This window comes from Silurus meridionalis, chromosome 4 (assembly GCF_014805685.1).
Source record: "Silurus meridionalis isolate SWU-2019-XX chromosome 4, ASM1480568v1, whole genome shotgun sequence".
Taxonomy (NCBI): Eukaryota; Metazoa; Chordata; class Actinopteri; order Siluriformes; family Siluridae; genus Silurus; species Silurus meridionalis.
Genome location: NC_060887.1, coordinates 2,465,518 through 2,490,292, shown reverse-complemented (window position 1 = coordinate 2,490,292; position 24,775 = coordinate 2,465,518). Strand labels below are relative to the sequence as shown.

Below are 24,775 nucleotides of genomic sequence, written 5' to 3'. Positions count from 1 at the left end.
CAGCTGATACACACTGTGTGGTCAAAAGTATTTGGACACTTGTCTTTTCCAGCCAGATGTGGTTCATAAATTCACATAGTTCACATGCACTTAAATGCACCATACAGCCAATTAACATGCAAACTGTTGAAACACTTCATATAAACAGAATGTAGAATCACTGAAAGCATTTTAAATGGGATTTAAATACCGCTACAGAGGGAAGCAGGAGCTTTTCTGTAGCTATTATTGCTTTTATGTTCATGCCACAGGACCAAATATCAGTTGATTTTATCTTTCCATAATGAGCTGGAATAAATCATAAATGCTGTGGTGCCAATGGAAGATTAAGAAGAGAAAATCTCCAGGGACCATGATGATTTCTTGGCCCATGATGATGACTGGCTAATAAGCTGATTTAGATTCCTACAGCTGTGCTCCTGGATCTATGTGCTGAATTGGGTCCAGTACTACAGAGGGAAACACACCAGAACCATGCCATCCCCGTCCAAATACAGGTCCTCACCACTCTGGGGTTAATGACAACAGGTTGTTTCTAGTGGGAAATGGCAGACAGGGAAATACTTTATATAAATATTATATATAATTAACTTTTTCACAAAGACCTTCTTTAGATATAATATAATTCTATTAAATCTCATGCTATAGGTCTGGTATCTGCCCCTGAGTGTCATAATGCCTGTCATTTTGGATGTTATTATTAAGGTGGGTAGTCGATACATCAGGTTTCCCTTCACTGTGGCACACTGACCTGCTTCAGCACATGATTCCTTTATCCTGACACATAGCAGTGTAGGGAACAGACTACAGGCAGCTGCAGGACGTGATGACTGGCTTCTTGGTGACTTTAACAACATGTAGAAATTGTAAACATTGTCCTGATGTAGTCTATAATATGACAGGTGACAGAGGCTTCACCCCTCAGATGCTCCTCACCTCCTGAAATGCAGATGTGGAGCTCTGGATGTCTCAGGTGGAAGACTTCTATACCACCCGGAAAAAGTGTGTAAGATTATCAGGGTGTGTGGTGTTTTGCACAATGTGGCACTGAGGACCAGTTTCCCTCTCCCTCCTGACCTCCCTCCCCCTCAGCATTATGACCCCGAGCCACAGCCCCCTGCCCCACAAGAGAGATATAAACAAGATGCAAGAATCCATGAGGAGGTCATACGCCGTTTGTAAGGAAGACAAAAATCATGGTTTAACTTCATCTTTTAATAATTGTGCAATTTTACTTTTGTCACATTTTCCCAAAAGTTTATCATGTGGATTTTAATTATTTAGTTTAAAAGCATCCTCCAGTTGAGAAACACTGATTTAGAATCAGAATTTAAATGATGTTGAACACTTCAATAAACACGTGATTTATTATTTTAGATTTTTATTGATTTTATTAATTATTATTGGACATGGAGAGGTTTAGCTTTCAGTTCCTGTCCTTGATGTCCAGACTCACTTGCCTTTTTTCTCTCTTTTTCTTTTTTTACTGGAATGGTTAATAGTCGTCTGATCCAGTGCGGCAGGGGAACAGTCTGTTCCGATTGTGTGACATTTGCGACAAAGGATAGGATGACAATTCCAATCACGATGTTTCGCTGGTTCAGTTGTCCATAGAACATAGCCACAGAAGGTGATGGTGTAGTACGTTACAAAGGTGCTTTGCATGACGAATTCCGTAAAGAGAAATCCGTGAGTTCTCGGAGCAACCAGCGAGCGGGCAGGAACTCCAAACGATTGGACAAGGGTAATAGCCCCACGCACATGATAGATACAGGTGATCAGCTGAAGTCCTGCAGGAAGATCATAGACAGAGTTCTGGATGGAATCTAGCCACATTCCATCTGGGAGAACATGTCAGCGTGGTGCAGAATGTCCATCACCGGTCTGAACCGGTCCACATCAGTTTCCCAAACGAATTCGTCCTTTTTTGGAGGAAACCTGAACCATTTACGGGGTAAATTATGGCACCGTTTACCTAAAGGACAGGTGGGCTGCTCCAGGCACCACAGGCAGTGCTTTTGAAGAACAAGGAAAAAACAAGCATCGCAGGTATCTCTAAAGTTGACAAATTTGAGCGATACCCCTCAGCACATGCTTCGATGTACAAACACGTGCGTTGATGCAGGCGCATACCTTGCAGAAGTCACCTTTGTTCACCAGCTGCCATGTTCCTGCACACAGAATAAAATACACACAACAACAACATGATTTATATACGATATAATCAAAGGATCAGAATTGAAGTGTAGAAAGAGTTTAGTGCATTTAGTTATAAGAAAACGTTTGTTACAGTCATTTTTTCTCATTGACTAGGGCCATAATCCCTCCATCCAAATCCACATAGATGTTTTGATCCATATCTGTGGAGATGTTTTCTGTAGAAGACTCTTTACCTGTAATTTTATACACTGGGAGCTGTACGTATTGTCTAAACAATGACAAGGAATTCCACAACAGATAAAACATGCCACGGCTGCAAGGATTATTAAAATTGTAGTCCCAGTCTGACCCTATTCTACTCTATTTATTAGTATATTATGTTCATTTTACTTGGAGTAAACAGGTTACATGAGTTTGATTAAAATATGGGCTAAATAGGTTAAATTAAGCTACTTCATTGTATCTAATAGATTCTATACTAATTATTAAATACATATGATGGATTTATATAAAAAGCTAAACTATAAAAGCTAATCTTAGCTAGCTAATGTCACTAAATAATTACTTTTTACTTTTCATGTCTTCTACTAAATTGTCAGGAATCCCCCTGCCACGCCCCCTTTGGTGCTTCGGGGAACGCCCTGCTCCTTCTCTCATGTGCCCCGCCCACAAGGAGCTCCTCATCGGGCTTCATTGAGAACACCTGAGGCATATTCACTCACTCATCACACCGCCGATATAAACCCCACATTCCCCCACACTCCGGCTCCTTTATTGCATGTTCCTGTGTGTTCATATTGCCTTATGTGCGCGCGCATGCGTTTCCCGCTACGTGCAGTTCGACCCGGACTCTCGCGCTCTCGCTCCGCGTGGACTCTTTCCAGGCGCACCGTGGATATTACTTTCCTTTTTCCCGGATTTCCTCAATCGGATTATTCCTCAGACTCTGGACTATTGTGGGCCACTGGAATAATCCTTTCACAGCAAGTATTTGTGTTTTGTCTTCGCCCTTTTGTTTAAATAAAACTTTATTTGCTGTTACTTTGGCTTCCGCCTCCGTTTCCCGCATGACATAAATAATGTACAATATTCTACCATAATTATTTAACCCAGCCATTATGGATGCACAAGCCAGTGCACTCTTAGTGCCGGTCCCAAGCCCGGGTAAATGGGGAGGGTTGCGTTAGGAAGGGCATCCAGCGTAAAACATGTGCCAAATCAAATATGCGGATCACAAATGAAAATTTCATACCGGATCGGTCGAGGCCCGGGTTAACAACGACCGCCACAGGTATCGTTAGCCGACAGGGTACCGTGGAAATTGGGCTACTGTTGGCGAAGGAGGAGGAGGAGGAGAGGAGGAAGACGTCTACAGAGACGGCAGGAAAGGAGCAGTGTAGGAGAGTGGAGGTTCGGGTTGGTACTTTAAATGTTGGTACTATGACGGTTAAAGGGAGAGATGTAGCTGATATGATGGAGAGGAGAAAGGTAGATATGCTGTGTGTTCAGGAGACCAAGTGGAAAGGGAGTAAGAGCAGGAACATTGGAGGTGGATTTAAACTGTTTTATCATGGTGTGGATGGAAAGAGAAATGGTGTAGGGGTGATTCTGAAGGAAGAGTACAGTAAGAGTGTAGTGGAGGTGAAGAGAGTTTCTGATACGGTGATGATTGTGAAGATGGAAGTTGAAGGGATGATGATAAATGTCATCAGTGCTTATGCTCCACAAGTTGGCTGTGAGATGGAGGAGAAGGAAAAATTCTGGAGTGAATTAGATGAAGTGGTAGATGGTGTACCTAGGAAAGAACGATTGGTGATTGGGGCAGACTTTAATGGGCATGTAGGTGAAGGGAACAGAGGTGATGAGGAGGTAATGGGTAGTGTGGTTTTAAGGAGAGGAATGTGGAAGGGCAGATGGTGGTAGATTTTGCTAAAAGGATGGAAATGGCAGTGGTGAACACTTATTTTAAGAAGAAGGAGGATCATAGGGTGACGTATAAGAGTGGAGGAAGGTGCACACAGGTGGACTATGTGCTATGCAGGAGATGCAACCTGAAGGAGATTGCAGACTGTAAGGTGTTGGCAGGGGACAGTGTAGCTAGACAGCATCGGATGGTGGTCTGTAGGATGGTTTTGGAGGTGAAGAAGAAGAGGAGGAGAGTGAGGACTGAATGAAGAATAAGATGGTGGAAACTGAAGGAGGAAGAGTGTAGTGTAAGGTTCAGGGAAGAGGTCAGACAGGGGCTCGGTGGTGTTGAAGAGGTGTTGGATGATTGGGCAACTACTGCAGGAGTGATGAGGGAGGCAGCTAGAAAAGTACTTGGTGTGACATCTGGAAATAGAAAGCAAGACAAGGAGACGTGGTGGTGGAATGAGGAAGTGCAGGAGAGCATAAGGAGAAAGAGGTTGGCAAAACAGAAGTGGGATAGACAGAGTGATGAGAAAAGTAGGCAGGATTACAAGGAGATGCGGCAGCAGGTAAAGAGGGATGTGGCGAAAGCCAAGGAAAAGGCATATGAGGAGCTGTATAAGAGATTGGACATTAAGGAAAGAGAAAAGGATTTATACCGATTGGCCAGGCAGAGGGACCGAGCTGGGAAGGATGTACTTCAAGTTAGAGCAGTAAAGGATGTAGAGGGAAATGTGTTGACTAGTGAGGAGAGTGTGTTGAGAAGGTGGAGGGAGTATTTTGAGCAGCTGATGAATGAGGAAAATCAGAGAGAGAAGGTTGGACGATGTGGAGATGGTGAAGCAGGATGTAGATAGGATTAGTAAGGAGGAAGTGAGAGCAGCGATTAAGAGGATGAAGAGTGGAAAGTCGGTTGGACCAGATGACATACCGGTAGAAGCGTGGAGATGTTTAGGAGAGATGGCAGTGGAGTTTTTGACCAGGTTGTTTAACAGGATTTTGGAAGGTGAGAAGATGCCTGAGGAATAGAGAAGAAGTGTGCTGGTACCGATCTTTAAGCATAAAGGAGATGTGCAGTCTTGCAGTAACTACAGGGGAATTAAGTTGATCAGTCACACCATGAAGTTATGGGAAAGAGTAGTGGAAGCCAGGCTGAGAGAAGAGGTGACCATCTGTGAGCAACAGTATGGTTTCATGCCGAGGAAGAGCACCACAGATGCCTTATTTTCTTTGAGGATGTTGATGGAGATGTATAGAGAAGGACAGAAGGAATTGCATTGTGTATTTGTGGATTTAGAGAAAGTGTACGACAGAGTGACAAGAGAGGAGTTATGGTATTGTATGAGGAAGTCAGGTGTGTCAGAGAAGTATGTGAGGGTGGTGCAGGACATGTATGAGGACAGTGTGATGGCGGTGAAGTGTGCAGTTGGTACGACAGACTGGTTCAGGGTGAAGGTTGGACTGCATCAAGGATCGGCCCTGAGCCCTTTCCTGTTTGTAGTGGTGATGGACAGGTTGACGGACGAGGTCAGACAGGAGTCTCCCTGGACTATGATGTTTGCGGATGATATTGTGATTTGTGGTGAGAGTAGGGAGCAGGTTGAGAAGAGCCTGGAGAGGTGGACATATGCGTTGGAGAGAAGGGGAATGAGAGTCAGTAGGAGTAAGACAGAGTACATGTGTGTGAATGAGAGGGAGGGCAGTGGAGTGATGCGGTTGCAGGGAGAAGAGGTGGAAAAGGTGGAGGAGTTCAGGTACCTGGGGTCAACAGTGCAAAGTAATGGAGAGTGTGTTAGAGAAGTAAAGAAAAGAGTGCAGGCAGGGTGGAGTGGGTGGAGAAGAGTGACAGGAGTGATTTGTGGTAGAGGGGTATCTGCAAGAATGAAAGGGAAAGTTTATAGGAGTGTCTAGGTGTGAGACTGAGAGTTGAGGATGTGAGCTGTGTGAAGCTGGAGATCAATAGTCTGTTAAGGGGTGGGAAGAGGGGAAAAGAAGGGGAAGAAGGGAATAGAGGAAAAAGAAAGAGGAAATGGATAGATGATGGACATTTGTTATGGTTTTTGGCAGATCAATGTATATAAATCCCCCAATAGTGCACAAAAATACTGATGATGTGAATGAAAATACATCACTTGTCACTCATGTTAATTAATATCTATATGATTTGACTAATTTTTCCTATAAAGGGGCATAAAATGGATGTATATTGATTTTCTTAATGTACTTATTTAACCTTTACCATTTTTAACAAAAGTTTATTATATAGCACATGTTTTGTATTTGTTTATTTACATTCTACATAATAATAATAATAATAATAATAATAATAATAATAATAATAATGATAATAATAATAATAATGATAATGGGTTCAGCAGGTTCACAGAATAATTCATGAGTCACTGTTTTATGAATGATAAAACATTTTATTTTTAATTACTGAAAATGCTACAAAAATATCAAATGATAAATTATAATAGATGCAAACACACACAAATACAAATATTACAAAACGATGTATATATTAATAAAGATTATTTAACAATAGATATAATCAAATACAATGATTAAAACAACAACCTAATCATAAATAACTATAGATTATAATAGTAGTAAATCCACACAAATAAACAGTAAAATGAGTCGCTCAAAACACCAGCAAGAAATAATTAAAGGAGCAGAACTGAGAGAAACAGCAGGACTGGATGCAGATGAAGGACCGGATACGGATGAATATGTTTAATCCACAATCATCTCTGTACACTAGTGAGAGTCTGAGGGCAGAAGTGAAGTGAAATGAAGATCTATAAATATAACACACTTTAACACACTTGAGCAAAAACCAAAGTCTTTTACACTGATCTCAGTGCTTCCACTATTTAATCACTGGATGAGAAATAGGAATAGATAAAGCAGATATTGTTCTATATGATTAGGGATGTAAACTGTAGCAGCGGTGCGCGAGTGGAGGCGGAGCCGGACGGCACGAGCGGTAAGAAACACCTGCAGCTGATGAGACTACTCAGAGCTATGTTTCAGTCTGGTGACGCCAATAAAAAGGAGAGACACGAGAACAAAAAGGGGAAATAAGCGCAGACTCGGGTGAACTCTGGTGGACGCAAAGAAAAGTTGTGCCGGTGTGTGAGGAAACTCTGGCGGGCGCTAAAGTGAGAAAGCGTGAGGGAGGGACCACCGGCGAACATCAAGAGGGAAAGGCGTCCCGAACCACGAGTGTGTGGGTGAACCCTGGTGTGAGCACTGGAAAGGAAAACGCCAGGGTGAAAACGAAAGAAAATAAAGAAGCTCTGCTTGGTGAACTTTTGCCTGTCTGTCTTTCTTCCAGTGCATTTTGTTACATAAACATCACTTTATTGAGATTTTGTAAATAAATATTGCAACAATTATTTCTGCATCCCACAGCAGAGGACATTTAAAGCACATGAGTGTGGTCACAAATATAGTTGTGCAGGTCCACAGTGACGTGACATGAAAGAGATGATCACCTGAAAGTCTGAAATGAACACTTTAGGAGGGTGGAATCCACAAAGACGTTTCTGTGGTCCACCGAAAAGTTTTGACTGGTCGTGGACCTGCACTTGACATTTCTCACTCTGTACAAATAAAGACCTTTAGGTTATGGTACCTGTGTTTAATCATGTTCTCATACACATTTTTTGTCTGCACATACCTTATAAAACACAGGTGTGTTTCCAGCTTCAGAGCCAAACCCCAGTGCCGCAGACGAGACGTCCACTCATCGTCCTCTACAGCCGCAGACGAGATGTCCACTCATCGTCCTCTACCGCCGCAGACGAGACGTACACTCATCGTCCTCTACCGCTGCAGACGAGACGTACACTCATCGTCCTCTACCGCTGCAGACGAGACGTACACTCATCGTCCTCTACCGCTGCAGACGAGACGTACACTCATCGTCCTCTACCGCCGCAGACGAGACGTACACTCATCGTCCTCTACCGCTGCAGACGAGACATCCACTCGTCGTCCTCTAAAGCCTTGTGTGACAAACACAAACAAACAAACACAGTAGCGTAATGCATGTACAACAGTTTCTTTAAAGATCTATGAATCTGCTGCTGTTGTTTGTAATATTGTACATCATAATAGACGACAGCATGAAAGTGATGCAACATACTGCACTGATGAGCTCAGGAAAAAACACATTAATGTAAATGTAATGCACGTATGAGAATTTAGTTTTTAAAATACATGAATCTGTTGTTGTTTATGTCGTTAACGTAACATATAATAAGAGATAGTAGCTTGAAAAGTGATGCAATGTACAACTACCATGCGGAAAAATACATGAATACACAATATCATACACAAAAAAGTTCTTTCTAATGATCTGTTCTTTATGTTAATGCAGTTGATTGTAAAAGACAGTAACACATGAAGTGCTGCAGTATATTAGTACATCATGATCACCAAAGATCAGAACAACAACCAGAACAACACCATAATAGACAATAAAATACAGGAAAATATGCACAAGTCTATTGTGGTTCATGTGGGTGGTCATGTAGTAAATTTTACCTGAGTTTTCTCAAAGTCTAATTCCAGAAAATATACGTGCCGTGGACTACAGTTGAACTCCTGGAGAATAAAAGATGGACAAACTCGTGCCCAGTGTTGTGCTGGTTACTAAGAAATAGTGACTAGTTACAGTTACCAGTTAATTCATTCAAAAAGTAATGCGTTACTGTTAAAACTAACTTTTTAGTTACTTTTTTAAAGAATCTTCTTTAATGTTCTCATTAATGCCCTTTTATGTGTTATGATCTACAAACACAAAACTGACTTAAACACAAAGTCATTTTTAAACACTATTTTATTAAAGTCAGAGCAGCACAAACTGAATATATCACAAGCATTTCTGAAATAAATAACAAAACAAGCTGAATAATATATTCACAATCAAACACTAAAGTGGATTCTGCATCATAAAAGCTGTTGTGTTGAGCTCTTAAAAATGTTCCTTTCACAGCTGAAGTATGAAAACTATCAACAATGTAGAACAGAACACCGGGTTAGCTTCTAGCTTCTAGCTCCTCAGGCATGGAGTTTCTGGAGGTGTTGCTATCGCAGTAGATACGAGCTTCAAACCAGAAAGACACAGCTTACATTAGACTAAAAAGTTTTTGTCTTTATACTCAACTAAAGTGAAATAATGAGCATATTTCCACTTTGAGAAACTCGTCTTGCTCTCGCCTCGACTCGCCATTACTGCCGCACAGACCTGAATAAACGGAGACACGCCCACAGTGCGTCTTCTTCCTGTTTACAGTGGTTCATCCTCCAATCCTACAATGTGTCTCTGCTGTAAACAGGTCAGACTGTAGTCTACACTTCAGCCCAAATTCATTCATTTTATAAAAGTTACCATACGGTAACGGTAACGGAGTTACTTTATTTTTAAAAGTAATGCGTTACAGTATTACTTTTTTACAGTATTACTTCTGAAGACAGAAGTCTGTCCTGAAGGTGTATCAGCACTTCACTGAACTGTACACTCACCTGATACACACACACACACACACACACACACACACACACACACACACACACACAGCTGCATTAACACATTTAAATCGCTATCTCTCTAATCACACTTAATTCCTCCAGGATGAATTACAGGTTGGGTGACCTCTAACCTCTCGTGTGGTGCTGATGTTCCTCCTCAGAAGTCCGTCTGCTGTCTGAAGTCTCAGCTCCACCCTCTTCAGGTCATCAGACTTCATCAGGGCTGTCAATTAAACACAACCTATGTTTATCTACACTTATGATACCAGGACGAGAAAAAACCCCTCTGAAGATGTTCTTCTTAATGACTGAAATCCGTATCAGAGCTCTTTTATAGAAATATATATATGACTGTATAATGCTGCTGCCATTAGGACATTATTTCACATCACATGAATCTGCTGCACTTGTGAGTGGATTTGATTTGGACTTTTCTGATAAGCGTCTCTAATAGATCAGTGTAATTATTATAATATTAACGCTTAGTGGCGTCTCACCGTCCAGACAGTCTCTGTCTCTCTGAGAGACAGAGACTACAATTATCTCATACATACAACTGAGCATATCATTTAAACTCACACCTAGAGGTCGACTGATACACGATGACCAATATATGTTGCTGATTTCTTTTGTCTGATATGTTTGTCCAAATAAAATCTCTACAAATTTAAACCTATTTTGTAATGACACTGAATTAAGATTGAGAAAAAAAAACTAATAAATCTGTGTGACATGAACTGACTCATATTTCTTTTCCACTTATTACACTATTTATAACTTTTAGAATAAACTTTAAAAACTGGACCAATATAAAGTTTGTTCACAAACTTTTACTAAACTGAGTTTATTCATATGATCATCACCATTCATTACATCACATTACCTCTGTCTTTGTCCTGCTTTTCTTCTTCTACACTTTTTCTTCTTTTTTATTTAATTTATATTGTTTTCCAGCACAGTAATGTGATGAATGTAAATACTGTTGTTTGCATCATTATGCTATAAAACACATATTATACCATTAAGTTCGGAGCATGCGCAGAAAGAACCGGAGACATGACTGCACAGCGTTTTTTACTCGTTTACTCTGCACACTGCAAACACACCCACATGCAGCACGAGAGTGCCCTCTAATGGCTATCAGATATTATAACATTAATGCAATGTTACCAATGTCACTATGACCATTATTAATTTAGGGGCTTCAGGAAAGTCTGCAAAGGAAACAAAACTATACCTACCTTTTCCGGTTTGTCTGAATCGTTGCACGAAACACATTAACAAATCCGAAAACACAGCGACAAGTCAGACAACCCGGAAAAGGTAGGTATCGTTTGTGAATGTAAACTTATCAATGGTTGGACAAGACACCTGTCATTCACCTGTATATCTTGACTGACAGGTGTCTTGTCCAATGATCGGTAAGTTTACATTCACAAACTATACCTACATTTTCCAGTTTGTCTGACTTGTGTTTTCGGATTTGTTAATTTGTTTTCGGATTTGTTATTTTGTTTTCGGATTTGTTAATCTGTTTTGCACTTCTCGGCCACCGTAGGTGACCCCTGTTCTACAGCTTACCAGTGAGTGTCCACTACTGCCACCTAGCAGATAATTTACAAATACACTCTCCAATACACTCCTCATGACAGGTAGATTCACACCTGTATTGTATTGTATTGTATTGTATTGTATTGTATTCTTAAATAAAAATTTAAACAATAAGAAGAGGGGGAAAAAGAAAATTATGCATGAGGTTGTTCACCATTCATGGTGAGATGTTCAGCTCTGCATAGATCACTTTCTAAATGTGTGAGAGATCAGTGGAAAGATTTTGGGCCCTGGATAAAAAAATGTAAGGAAACAACACGCTGGGAACCGAACCTCAGACCCCACTGTAATGTAGAACACAGACACACTGTATGACATTAAATCAGTTCACATTTATTAACAACATCCCGACTTCCCAAGCCATGGCATAATGACACCAGACTCTTTCTCCAAATAATTATAGAGGATCCTCACATACACAAAGCTTCTGTGTCTAAACTGCAATTTCTTGGGGCATCTGATATCAGAACAATGTAAAACTTAAAAGAAAAAAAAAGGCAGGCAAAATATCCCTGTGCCCAAGACCAAGGAACAGCTCATGTATTTCCTAGGAATGTGGTTGCAGGAATTTTCAAGACTGGAAACTTCACATATGAATTATCAGGAATATTTAGGTATTAACAGGAATTAATGGAAATAAAGTTGGAATTTACAGAATTGCAAGTTATCCTATAACAGGGAACTTAAATGTAGTTAAAAAATAACTTGCTTGATAATCAACCAGATTGAATGCAGTTTCAGTTGAATTTCTACCTGCACATTCATCAATCACATGCACACAGCACACTTACTGCAGGGCTCCTGAGACCGTACCCCTACATGCACTGTGTTTTCTTCATGTAAACAATGAGTCACGCCTCAAAAAAGGTTAAAAACCACTGCCTTATGGGTAATAAAAGACCAATAATCAGGATCTCAGGTCTACATTCCTTACTATTGAAGTAAACAGGACCAATACAGAACAGTTCATCAGACAGGAAGTCACTTATAGTTACTCAAGTACAGTAAAGTACATTTACTGAAACACTTTACATCACACACACACACGCACACACACACACACACACACACACGCACACACACACACACACACACACACACACACACACACACACACATACACACGTGCTCAGCTCTGCTCAGTGTCTTCCTCCTTTTTCTCCTCATCACCAGTCACTAAAACAGAGCACACTGATTAGTCCCATCAGCCACAGATCTGCTTCTCACCGCTCGTTTCCCCCCGGCTCCACCCTCCATTCACCAACCGCCGCTCGTGCACGCACCCGCTGCTCCATCCAGCAGTAGTGTTCAGGTGTTGTGAGGTGAATCCAGTGTTAACCCTGTCAGAATAACTGCTGAAAGATCATCCACTTTCTTGTGCCAATCCATGTGATTAATTATAAAGTACAGATGTTTAAGTGAATCAGGTTCTGCCCCACATTAACTGTCAGCTATATTGCTTTCAGAGCTCAAAATGAACAAAGCACTAAAGCTGCAAGAAAATACCTCAACTTCAGTTTCTGTCAAATTCTTTTCTTTAAGGACATCAAACATCACTGACTTTACTAAAGTGGATTTCAAGAAAAAAAATGCCATCATTGAATGCTCTCTGTGATGAAGAGACATTAGACATGATTGAAATTCAAAATCTTTATTAATTTAATAGTGTTTATTGTGTCTCGCTGTAGTAAAAGTGTTCAGACTCTCTGTTTCTCTTGTCTTCTTCTTCTTTTTCTATTTCTCCTTTTCTTTTGAGTGTTTTCTTGTCTCAGCTGAGCAACAATTTCCTCCCATCGCTCTCGGACTCTCATATAATGATCTGTTTTATTCTCTGAAGTCTTCTTTTCTTCCTCACAGAGATTCTGGGTATCCTGGAGCCCCCTGTTGGTCTGAAGCTGTAAGTTGTTCCTCTCCTCTATGTCAAGTTTAGTTTTCTCTCTTCGTCCTCTTGTTTTTCTTTAAAGTCCAACGTGGGCTCAAACTGAGCAACACGTTCCTCCAGTCGCTCTTTCTCTCTGATCAAATGATCTCTCTCCTGCTCTGCACTATTTTTACTTTCTCACAGTGATTCTGAGTATCCTGGAGCTCCATGGTGGTCTGTTCCAAAGTGACCTCAAGCTGAGCAACATGTTCCTCCAGTTGTTTTTGTTCTCTCGTCCAGCTCTCTCTCTCACATTCTACAGTTTTCTCCAGTTCCTCATGCATTTTCAGGAAGACTGGAGCTCCATGGTGGTCTGATCCAAAATAAACTCAAGCTGAGCAACACGTTCCTCCAGTTGTTTTTGTTCTCTCGCCCAGCTCTGGCTTCTCTCAGTTATGTCCTGTTCCTGCTGCTTTCGCTCAGAAGCCAAAGTAGCCTCCAGCTTTTGCACCGTCTGTAGCAGAATGGCTTTCTCTTCTTTCTCTTCTGTTATCTTCTCTATCATTAGAAGAGAAAATGCATCCAAGTCTTTCTCTACTTTCTCCATGTGCTCCAGCTTCTCCTTCATTTCAGCAATCTGCTTAGTTTTCTTTGTTCTTCTGGTTTGAAAAAACTCTCTCAACCTTCTGAAGAGCTCCATGTTTATGCCTCTTTACTCACAAGCAAAAACCTCGGAAATGAGAGAAACAGAGAGCGTTCCCAATTATAGAGGTTGCCTTACTGTGACGTCACAGAGAGATGCCCCGCCCTCCGTCTGTGACGTAACCCGGTCTCTCTTAACCTGACACTATGCGCATGCGCACATTACAGAGGTAAAGAGCGGATAAAATATCATGTCTTCACAGCTTTTCTGTTGTTCCTGAGAGAAGAGCGATATTACAGTCATAAATAAGATAAAAACGGCTGTAAACTGTGTATAAAGCGAGTGAATCCGAGTTGAGAACCGGAAGTTGACCGGAGTGACTCTATGAATGTTGCAGAATCATAAATGACCAGTAGGTGGCAGTGTGATGTGTATTAGAGCTCACTGTCACAGCAGGTAATTAGAAGTAGTGGAGCTCTAATGACGTCATTAATAGCGAGGACAAGACACACAGCAGTTTGGGATTCTTTTATTGACTTTATTGATTAATTGATTTGGAGTATGATTGTGTTTCTGATCAAAGTAAGTTCATGTGTATGGAGTAAAAACAACCTGTACATTTCTCACTTCCAGACAGTATTATGAGATGTTCATCTGCTGGAAGTTCATGTTTAATGCTGCATGTTTTATAGGATTTATGAGCTGGAATAAATGTCCAAAAACCTCAATTCAACACTGAGTGATTTTTGTTGTTTGGTAGATATTAGATCTTTTGATGTATTATTCTTTTTTAAATATCTGTGTTTTAAATACACATTTATAAATATCAAGGCTTTTACTGGGTAATAAATTAAAAACATAAAGTCATAATTTACTGAAATGAAATTGAGAAACATCAAAATACAACAAAAAATAAATAAAAATGACTATCAATATGTTTAAAACTAGAATAAATCTGTTTCAGACAGTTAAATACAGTGCAGTATTACAGCCTTATTTCATGTTCATTTTATAAACACAGTTTGTCATTATAATAATAATAATAATAATAATAATAATAATAATAATATAATTCATAATAATACTTTATTGCAATAGGGTGCTTTAGTACCTAAAGGTCTACATTTAAACATACTTTTATATTCTAAAATTATACATTTTATGATTATTATTATATGAAGATTTCCACATTTATATGATTTATCCTACAGATTAATCACTATAAAGAAAATAGAAACATACACAAGAATGTTATTAACAACTTGTACACTGTACTGCACGATCCATGTGGAATATAATGTGCATATAATAATGAATATTGTGAATGTAAACAAACATTCAGCAGTAGTTGAAAAAAATCAGGTCAGTCTCTGAGCATAAGCACTGAATCACTTGGAATTTACTCGCTCAATAATAAAAACTCTTTGCTATAGTTGTGAGGTGACTGATACACAAAGCCATGGAGCAGTTGGACACTGGGGAGACAATCAGATGAATGAAAGTAGAAAATGTGATAAAACCCTAAAGTTTATTGTGAGATTTGAGTCGTGATCGTTCAGATGCACAGTGTAGCAGCAATGACACAAACTTCACTTCACAACAAGAGCAAAAATACATGAATGAAAAAATGAATGAAGTTAAAATTCAAAAAATGGAAAAAAAATCCAATGTTATTTAAACTTTGGAGAAAAAAATCTTATATTCTGTTAATCAATTCTCTCATACTGACCACTGGATGTTCTACACGGCACCTCATGGTAAAGACTCTCTGATGACAGGAGACTCCACCATGATGCCGAGGCGATAAGAAGATCAGTAACATCCTGACACTGAGTTACAGTACAGTGGTCAGGGTCTCGTAACTCAGACCCCATGTCCGAATAAACATAACAATTGTGGCTCAATACTCAAATTAGTTTTAGCTGTTCACTAATCATTTACCAATAAGTTACAAAAACTTAAAATAATACATAAACAAACCAAATGAAGACATCTTCCAGTCACGAATGAGAAGGAGAAAATCAGCTTTATTGCAGTCACTTCAGACCCGTCCCATGGAGCTCTCGGAGAGAATCATCCTGACAGCAATGACACCCGTCAGCTTTCACATGCGAGTGAATTTGATATAAACAATCCTTATTTTTATATCTCACACCTAGTAAAATGTACATATTGTGTCTAATGTCTCCTCCCTCACAATTTACGTACATCATTGATTTTACGGGGCTTTGCATATCCCACCTTTTGCTTACGTGTTTTCTGGTGTGTTTCTACCTATTCTTAGTAAAATTCCACCCATATCCAGGAGGCCTCGTTCACCTCCATACGATTCTAATTTACATGTACAAAAATATCTCTTGATGGAGACCTTGTCTTAAAAAACATCCCCTGATCGTGCACTTTTCTAAAAATCTCGTCTGGGTTTTTTTTCCTATGTCTGTAAATCATCCTTTGTTTTGTTTTGTGTAGACTTTGTATAAAACGTGTTTTTTACTAGTTTTACAAACCAGGGCTTTAGTTTTAACACACCAGCACTTTTCTCCAAATGCTTTTCCTAATTTTCATAGCTCTCGTCTTTTACTTAGTTTTACTTAAAATCTTCTTAAAATATATTTCTTATGCCATAATACTTCTTTATATAACATTTCCTGTCTTACTCTCATCCTGCCTGCATCTTAAGCTCATGCTCTCTCATGCTTACTTCCTGTGTGTTTTGGACAGTGTACCTCTTATACAAATTCTTGCAACTATTCTCCTACCTTCTTTATTATCTGACGATGTGTTGTGCCTATTAACCTATTACTCTTCTCATTTTTATATTTATATATATTTTTATATGATTTTTTTCACCTACGTTTCTACTTGTGTTTTGAAAATATGTGCATATGCTGTTTGAGTATAGTTAAGGCATGTTGCCTGCATGCTGTTTGCTTATTTTACTATTTTTATTTTACATTATATTTTCCTATCTTTTCCTTCCGGCCGACACACTTTGCCTGGTGTACATGGTCACCAATTTTTACCGGCCATGGCATATATCTGTTTTCTGGAGTGACTATTGGTCCTCATATGCGTCTCTATTTTCCACCTCGAATATCTCTTCCAGTTCATACTCATGACACCTCTACATTTTTCCCCTTATTTTCCTAAAACTGCACAAACCTGAGAAATGAGAAACAAAGACACATTCTGACTTATAGACATCTCTACTGTGATGTCACCCAACAAACTCCCCGAGACGGCATAAGGAAGAAACCTTTAGAGGAACCAGAGGGAACCCGTCCTCATCTGGGTTTCACTGAATGTCCATTTATTACAGCTAAATGATGTTGAGGTGAAGTGATGATCAGATACAAACTGTAGTCCTGAGTCAGTGTAGCAGACTGTTAACATAAACTACAGTCCAAATCCCAACCCTCAAAGCTCCTGTTCTTACTCTGTTTTGTTTCTGCATGGACTATTTCAGCCTGGGGGTCGTAAGTTTTTTGGACACTTTGTTTTTGGTGTTTTTTTCCTACGAGGACATTGTATTTTACCTGATAGTAGTAGTGCACATGTTTGATCTAAAATAATGAAAGTGATGAGACGGAACTCTTTGTACAAATAATCACACACACACACACACACACACACACACACACACACACACACACACACACACACAGTGTATATGAATATATAGGTGCTCCTAATAAAGTGTTTGTAATACATGAACACAATTAGTATCATTGTACACACAGTAACATGGTCATTTTTAAACATATGCACAGAGTCGTTAAAGACTCCTAATATAAATAATACAAAATTACTGTAACATATAAATATCGAAAATGGCCCTGAATCCTGTATGTACTGTAGATGTTTTGTTTGAAGTGTTGTGATCATGAAGATGAAATCCTGCAGGTTATTTGGGTTTGTACTGAGTGATAGTTGTTTCATAAACACCTTCTTATAAAATCCAACTCAAATGTTAAATAAAAATTCACTCTAAATTTGTAATCAGCGGCGTCTCACCATCACATTCCACTACGGGAGCGCAGGAGGAGGAGATGCCCGACTGCATGGAATACAGGAGAACATCAAATCCCCTACCATTAGATAACTGCAGAACACAGTGTAAATAACGACATATTTTCCTTCAATAAATCTGGAAATGCAGCCATTACGCTCTCACACAGTCGTTACTCTCTTTATGTTCTCATTTTCAGTCCTAACTATAATGATGTTCATGACAAAACTGGCATGAAGAAACGTGTTCACATGTCACATTTTCATCTTCAAATTGTATCACTGGTGGTGATGCCACTAATTCATGCTGATTTTGCCAAGGTGTTAATGATCAGTGTAATTACTGTAAACATATAAATGCTGTGGTGACCCCCGTGTGTAATGCTGCATGATGGCACTGCTGGAGGATTACGCCAATGGAAGATTAAGGAGAGAAAGAGTCTCCAGGGACCATGATGATTTCTCGGCCCATGATGATGACTGAATAATAAGCTGATTTAGATTCCTACAGCTGTGCTCCTGGATCTATGTGATCTATGCAGCTGCAGGAAGTGATGACTGGCTTCTTGGTGACTTTAACAACATGTAGAAATTGTAAACATTGTCCTGATGTAGTCTATAATATGACAGGTGACAGAGGCTTCACCCCTCAGATGCTCCTCACCTCCAGAAATGCAGATGTGGAGCTCTGGATGTCTCAGGTGGAAGACTTCTATACCACCCGGAAAAAGTGTGTAAGATTATCAGGGTGTGTGGTGTTTTGCACAATGTGGCACTGAGGACCAGTTTCCTCTCCTCCTGACCTCCCTCCCCCTCAGCATTATGACCCTGAGCCACAGCCCCCTGCCCCACAAGAGCGATATAAACTAAGTGGAAGAATCCATGAGGAGGTCATACGCTTGTAAGGAAGACAAAAATAATGGTTGTTATTAGTGTTTATTGTGACTCTTTGTAGTAAAAGATTAAAATCAAGATTTAAAAAAAGATTAAAAAAAAGATTTGACAAGACAGAAATAAAAAATGATCAAAAGACGAGACGATCTACAAGATACAATAGCTTTACACTCAGCTTTATACTATTGACTATAAGTGTAAAACTATCATAAATAGCCATAAGAGAAACAGAAAGAGGAAAAGGCATGTTCAGACTCTCTGTTTCTCTTGTCGCCTTCTTTTTTCTATTTCTCCTTTTCTTTTGAATGTTTTCTTGTCTCAGCTGAGCAACAATTTCCTCCCATCGCTCTCGGACTCTCATATAATGATCTGTTTTATTCTCTGAAGTCTTCTTTTCTTCCTCACAGAGATTCTGGGTATCCTGGAGCCCCCTGTTGGTCTGAAGCTGTAAGTTGTTCCTCTCCTCTATGTCAAGTTTAGTTTTCTCTCTTTCATCCTCCTGTTTTCTTTAAAATCCAACGTAGGCTCAAACTGAGCAACACGTTCCTCCAGTCGCTCTTTCTCTCTGATCAAATGATCTCTCTCCTGCTCTGCACTATTTTTTATTTTCTCACAGTGATTCTGAGTATCCTGGAGCTCCATGGTGGTCTGTTCCAAAGTGAGCTTAAGCTGAGCAACATGTTCCTCCAGTCGTTTTTGTTCTCTCCTCCAGCTCTCTCTCTCACCTTCTACAGTTTTCTCCAGTTCCTCATTGATTTTCAAGGAAGACTGGAGCTTCATGGTGGTCTGATCCAAAATAAACTCAAGCTGAGCAACACGTTCCTCCAGTTGTTTTTGTTCTCTCGCCCAGCTCTGGCTTCTCTCAGTTATGTCCTGTTCCTGCTGCTTTCGCTCAGAAGCCAAAGTAGCCTCCAGCTTTTGCACCGTCTGTAGCAGAATGGCTTTCTCTTCTTTCTCTTCTGTTATCTTCTCTAACATTAGAAGAGAAAATGCATCCAAGTCTTTCTCTACTTTCTCCATGTGCTCCAGCTTCTCCTTCATTTCAGCAATCTGCTTAGTTTTCTTCGATCTTCTGGTTTGAAAAATCTCTAAACCTTCTGAAGAGCTCCATGTTTATGCCTCTTTACTCACAAGCAAAACCTCGGAAATGAGAGAAACAGAGACGCGTTCCCAATTATAGACGTTACCTTACTGTGACGTCACAGGGAGATGCCCCAACCTCCGTCTGTGACGTAACCAGGTCTCTCTTAACCTGACACTATGCGCATGCGCACATTACAGAGGTAAAGAGCGGATAAAATATCATGTCTTCACAGCTTTTCTGTTGTTCCTGAGAGAAGAGCGATATTACAGTCATAAATAAGATAAAAACGGCTGTAAACTGTGTATAAAGCGAGTGAATCCGAGTTGAGAACCGGAAGTTGACCGGAGTGACTCTATGAATGTTGCAGAATCATAAATGACCAGTAGGTGGCAGTGTGATGTGTATTAGAGCTCACTGTCACAGCAGGTAATTAGAAGTAGTGGAGCTCTAATGACGTCATTAATAGCGAGGACAAGACACACAGCAGTTTGGGATTCTTTTATTGACTTTATTGATTAATTGATTTGGAGTATGATTGTGTTTCTGATCAAAGTAAGTTCATGTGTATGGAGTAAAAACAACCTGTACATTTCTCACTTCCAGACAGTATTATGAGATGTTCATCTGCTGGAAGTTCATGTTTAATGCTGCATGTTTTATAGGATTTATGAGCTGGAATAAATGTTTCAATATTGGTTTTGTTTTAAACGAGTGTTGCATTTAAAGCTACTTTTTCCCCTCAACTATAAGGAGGCAGAAGTTGAAAAAAAAAAAAATTCCAGTTTAATTTGGGATTATAATAAAACCTGTATGTGAGTATTTTACACATGCTGTTTATTGTATTTATTGTTAAACTATATGCTTCAGATGAGTTTTATTAATCTTTAAATGAACTTAAGTTTACTGAACTAAATACTGTTACTTATATGAAAATAAACCCGGTTTCTTGAACCCTGTTCGGTTTCAGCCCCACTTTTGGGCCTCACAGCTGAAAATGACCTTCCTGACTTTCAATGGTAAAAGTTCCTGACAACAGTGTGCTACATACACAATTTACATCTCTTTTAAAAGAACACACTTTGGGCTTTACATCATGCAAAGATGCTGAAGTTCCTTAGAAAAAAATGTGTACGTCATAAAACATTATTTTTATATATAAATACATGAATTCGGTCCTGAAACAATCCAGAATAGTGACAGGTTAAAAGTCACATGTGTACTGAGTTTATATTTTAACTTTGAAGAAAATACAATAAAAAGGAGATTCCTATAAACATTATTCTGAGACTGTGTGTAGTCCTTTTCTCCCTCCGTCTGTTTGAGGAAAAGCAGCCTGATAACCAAATGTACTGGGAATAATAACATTCACACAATAAGCATAAGACTGGTATTTGAACATTAGAAAAACAGTAGAAGAAGAAAGTAATGAAAATAAAAGTAGCACAATGCTTCCTTCAGTGCCTCTGTGAATTATGGAGCACATCTGGAGCTTCCTTTTCTCCTTCCATTCTACAAACAGCACATCCTCTTCTCTCAGCCAGTGATGAGGCCTCGAGGAGCTTTTTTCAGAAGCTTGTTGGTGATGGTTTGAGGGTTTGTGGACTGAATTTTCCCACATGCTCAGATGTTGTTTTTTTTTAGGAGATATCTAAACAGTGCTGGACAAGTGCCATGACAGATCGTCTACAGACTGGCTGGGGTGTAAAATCCTGATTCCACCTCTCTTCAGGTGTGTTGGGGGATACAACCAGTGAAGACTGGGATTTTCTGTCTCTCACTCTTACTGGTAGAGCTGAAACAGGTGCTGAGTATGGAGACTGCTTGAACCTCTTTTCTGGTTGATGGCTGGTGTGTGGAACCCACTTCTCCTCAGAAGATTCAACTAAATGACTGTTGGAAGACAAAGAAAGAAAAAAATAGCATTGTATATCAAGTACAACTTTTGTAGTAGTATGAAATCAGGAAGGGGGCAAACACTTTTTCACACCACTGTGTATAATTATTTGCATGTTTGTCACACTTTAATGTTTCAGATCATCAAACTAATTTAAATATTAGTAAAAGATACACAAGTGAACACGACATGCAGATTTTAAATGAAGGTTTTTATTATTGAGGGGAAACAAAATCCAAATCTACATGGCCCTGTGTGAAAAAGTGTTTGCCCCCCTGTTAAAACTGTGGTTCATCACACCTGAGTTCAATTTCTCTCACCACACACAGGCCTGATTACTGCCACACCTGTTCACAATCAAGAAATCTCTTAAATAGGACCTGCCTGACAAAGTGAAGTCGACCAAAAGATCCTCAAAAGCTAGACATCATGCTAAGATCCAAAGAAATTCAGAAACAAATGAAAAAAGAAGGTAATGGAGATCTATCAGTCTGGAAAAGGTTATAAAGACATTTCTAAAGCTTTGGGACTCCAGTGAACTACAGTGAGGGAAATTATTCACACATGGCAACAGTGGAGAACCTTCCCAGGAGTGACCGGCTGACCAAAATTACCCCAAGAGCACAGAGACCACTCATCCAAGAGGTCACAAAAGACCCCATAACAACATCCAAAGAACTGCAGCCTCACTTGCCTCAGTTAAGGTCAGTGTTCATGACTTCACCATGAGAAAGAGACCTTTATGAAGTTTATAGAAAAAAAAAAAGTTTAAAAGTTTAACATGCTTTGCCTGTTTCTCCAAAGCCTCCATCTCCAACTCTACCGTTTGCAACTCGAACGAGTTCTCACCTGTGCTCAAAGGCAGACACACAGCCGGCATAGTGCCCCAACCTGCTGCCACCTAAAAAGATAAATAAATAACAACAATCTGCACTTACTTTATCTTTAATACGAGTTTACAGTAAATACATTTACAAATAAATACATAAATACAATATACAAATAAATAATAATAAATTGGCAATTCACACAACAAACAAATTAAATAAATTTTTCAGTACACACACACACACACACACACACACACACACACACACACACACACACATTTAAATCACTATCTCTCTAATCACACTTAATTCCTCCAGGATTAATTACATGTTGGTGACCTCTAACCTCTCATGTGGTGCTGATGTTCCTCCTCAGAAGTCCGTCTGCTGTCTGAAGTCTCAGCTCCACCCTCTTCAGGTCATCAGACTTCATCAGGGCTGTCAATTAAACACAACCTATGTTTATCTACACTTATGATACCAGGACGAGAAAAAACCCTCTGAAGATGTTCTTCTTAAAGGCAGCATTTGTGCTGGTTTAGAAATAAAACTGCATCAAGTCTACCCAACCAACACACTGCTTTTTACACCACAAACACAAACACTTTTCTCTTTTCTGATCAGACGAGCTGCCATTTGAGTTCACTGACAATGTTCTTATACTAACAAATGAAATTGATCACAGTATGAGTTTTAACCCATATTGATTATTGCACATTTTCAAAAGCCCTCTGTAACAACCAGCCAAAAATATGCCGAGCTAAGCGATTAGATCAGACATAAACAATAATATTTCAAATAAATTTTCAAGTGAAATGATTTCATAAAATAACTATGCTGTCACTTTTACTCAGCTCTTCTATTATTATTACTCAAGTAGTAGAAAATCTACTGCCCACTGGATCCTGTTTGGTCCAGATCTTCTAGTGGAGTCTAAATCTAGTGTGCAGCCAACAGCTCACCTGCTCAGTAATGAAGTTGTTCCCATCCACGGTTTCAGGAAGAAAATCAGCCCAGCTCAGTTTAGAGTCCCTCCATAAGGCCTCCACTTCCTTTTGGCTCTAAAGTGAAGAAAAACACAGCAATGACTTGAACAAAAAATAACCTTTTTCAACTAGTATGACAAAACACTTTCCTTTTTTCAGTCATAATCTATAGAAGATCTCACAGCTCATGTCAATCGCCATATCATCTGCTATCTCGAGGGTTTCTGAGAACCTGTGTAAACAAGGATAGGTAAGAAAATGGGGGAAAAGAGAGCAAAAAAAACAGACAAAAGTCTTATTAAAGGATTCTGATTCTCTTATAAAATTCTCTGAAAATGACCAAATGTAAAAGCAAGCGTATTCATAATAATGCTAACAATAACCCCATTGGGTGTAAATATGTCATCAAGCTGTGGACATCTCATGACGCAGACAGTAGTGTCTCTGGCGCCAGTGGGAGACGGAGCTGTGTGGTGCAGGAATGTCACTCACCCTTTAAAAAACTGAGATGTGGAGAGGATCCCAGCCTGCAGCAGCTGATGGAACAGATGACCCACGTGGTCACGTGTGATCTGGTTTCGCTCCAGCGTGGTCTCCACACCCACCCGAACAAAAACGTCCAGCATCTCGCCCTGGTCCAGTTCCTCCACGCAATGCGAGACCTCCTGCACACGAACCCACCACGATTATGTGACGCAGTAACAAGATAATAACCGATGTGTATTCAACTAAATGTGATCATAAGACACTGCATGAGATCATTACTTTGTAATCATTTATGTGTAGAAACTCCTCAATAATGGATTTAGAGCGTTTCTCCATTTCCTCCTCTGATAGCGCAGCTTGTTTGTAGTCGAGTCTGGCACTGCGTCGAGTTTTACTGAAACACAAGAGACATGATGTGTCATGACTAAAAATGCTCATGCATTAAACTGAATTAAGTTTCAAGAACAACACCTACAATCACAACCTGCTTTGAATTTTTTCACAACATGAACACAGGAGAGAGCTGAAAAGGACACAGACTACATTCACTACAGACTCACCTGATGCTCCGGATGTGGCTCTAGCGCTAGTTTCTCTATCGCAGCCGTTCTTCGCAATATCGCAATTAAATGCACTCAATGGGTTTAGTTTTCACAAATATTCTTGTCTGCAATTTCAGCAATTTAAAATGTAAATGTTTCTAAAAACGGAACAAATGACTTGATCTGTCTTACTTTCTCTTGTATATTTCATATTTCTCTTTAATAAAGAAAAGGTACTTATAATATTGGGTAGAATTCGTAATCAATAAAATAATCGATAGCCGCAGTGTTGAAGCCATTTTAAAGAGTTCTATTATAACGTAA

General features: G+C 39.6%; 1 protein-coding gene and 2 long non-coding RNA genes across 4 annotated transcripts in view; 1 reads left to right on the top strand and 2 right to left on the bottom strand.

Annotated features, from left to right (window-relative positions):
• LOC124384641 (eukaryotic translation initiation factor 4 gamma 3-like) overlaps nt 1–24,775 on the top strand; it is a 271,327-nt gene that overhangs the window by 120,433 nt on the left and 126,119 nt on the right. The gene's annotated exons all lie outside the window — the stretch shown is intronic.
• LOC124384788 lies at nt 7,924–9,799 on the bottom strand. Its single transcript, XR_006925604.1, has 3 exons — nt 9,744–9,799; nt 8,626–8,733; nt 7,924–8,084 (listed from the first exon to the last, which is right to left on the bottom strand). It is a non-coding gene; the product is annotated as an uncharacterized LOC124384788 (long non-coding RNA).
• On the bottom strand, nt 22,394–23,599 carry LOC124384707. Its single transcript, XR_006925504.1, has 3 exons — nt 23,400–23,599; nt 22,784–22,875; nt 22,394–22,508 (listed from the first exon to the last, which is right to left on the bottom strand). It is a non-coding gene; the product is annotated as an uncharacterized LOC124384707 (long non-coding RNA).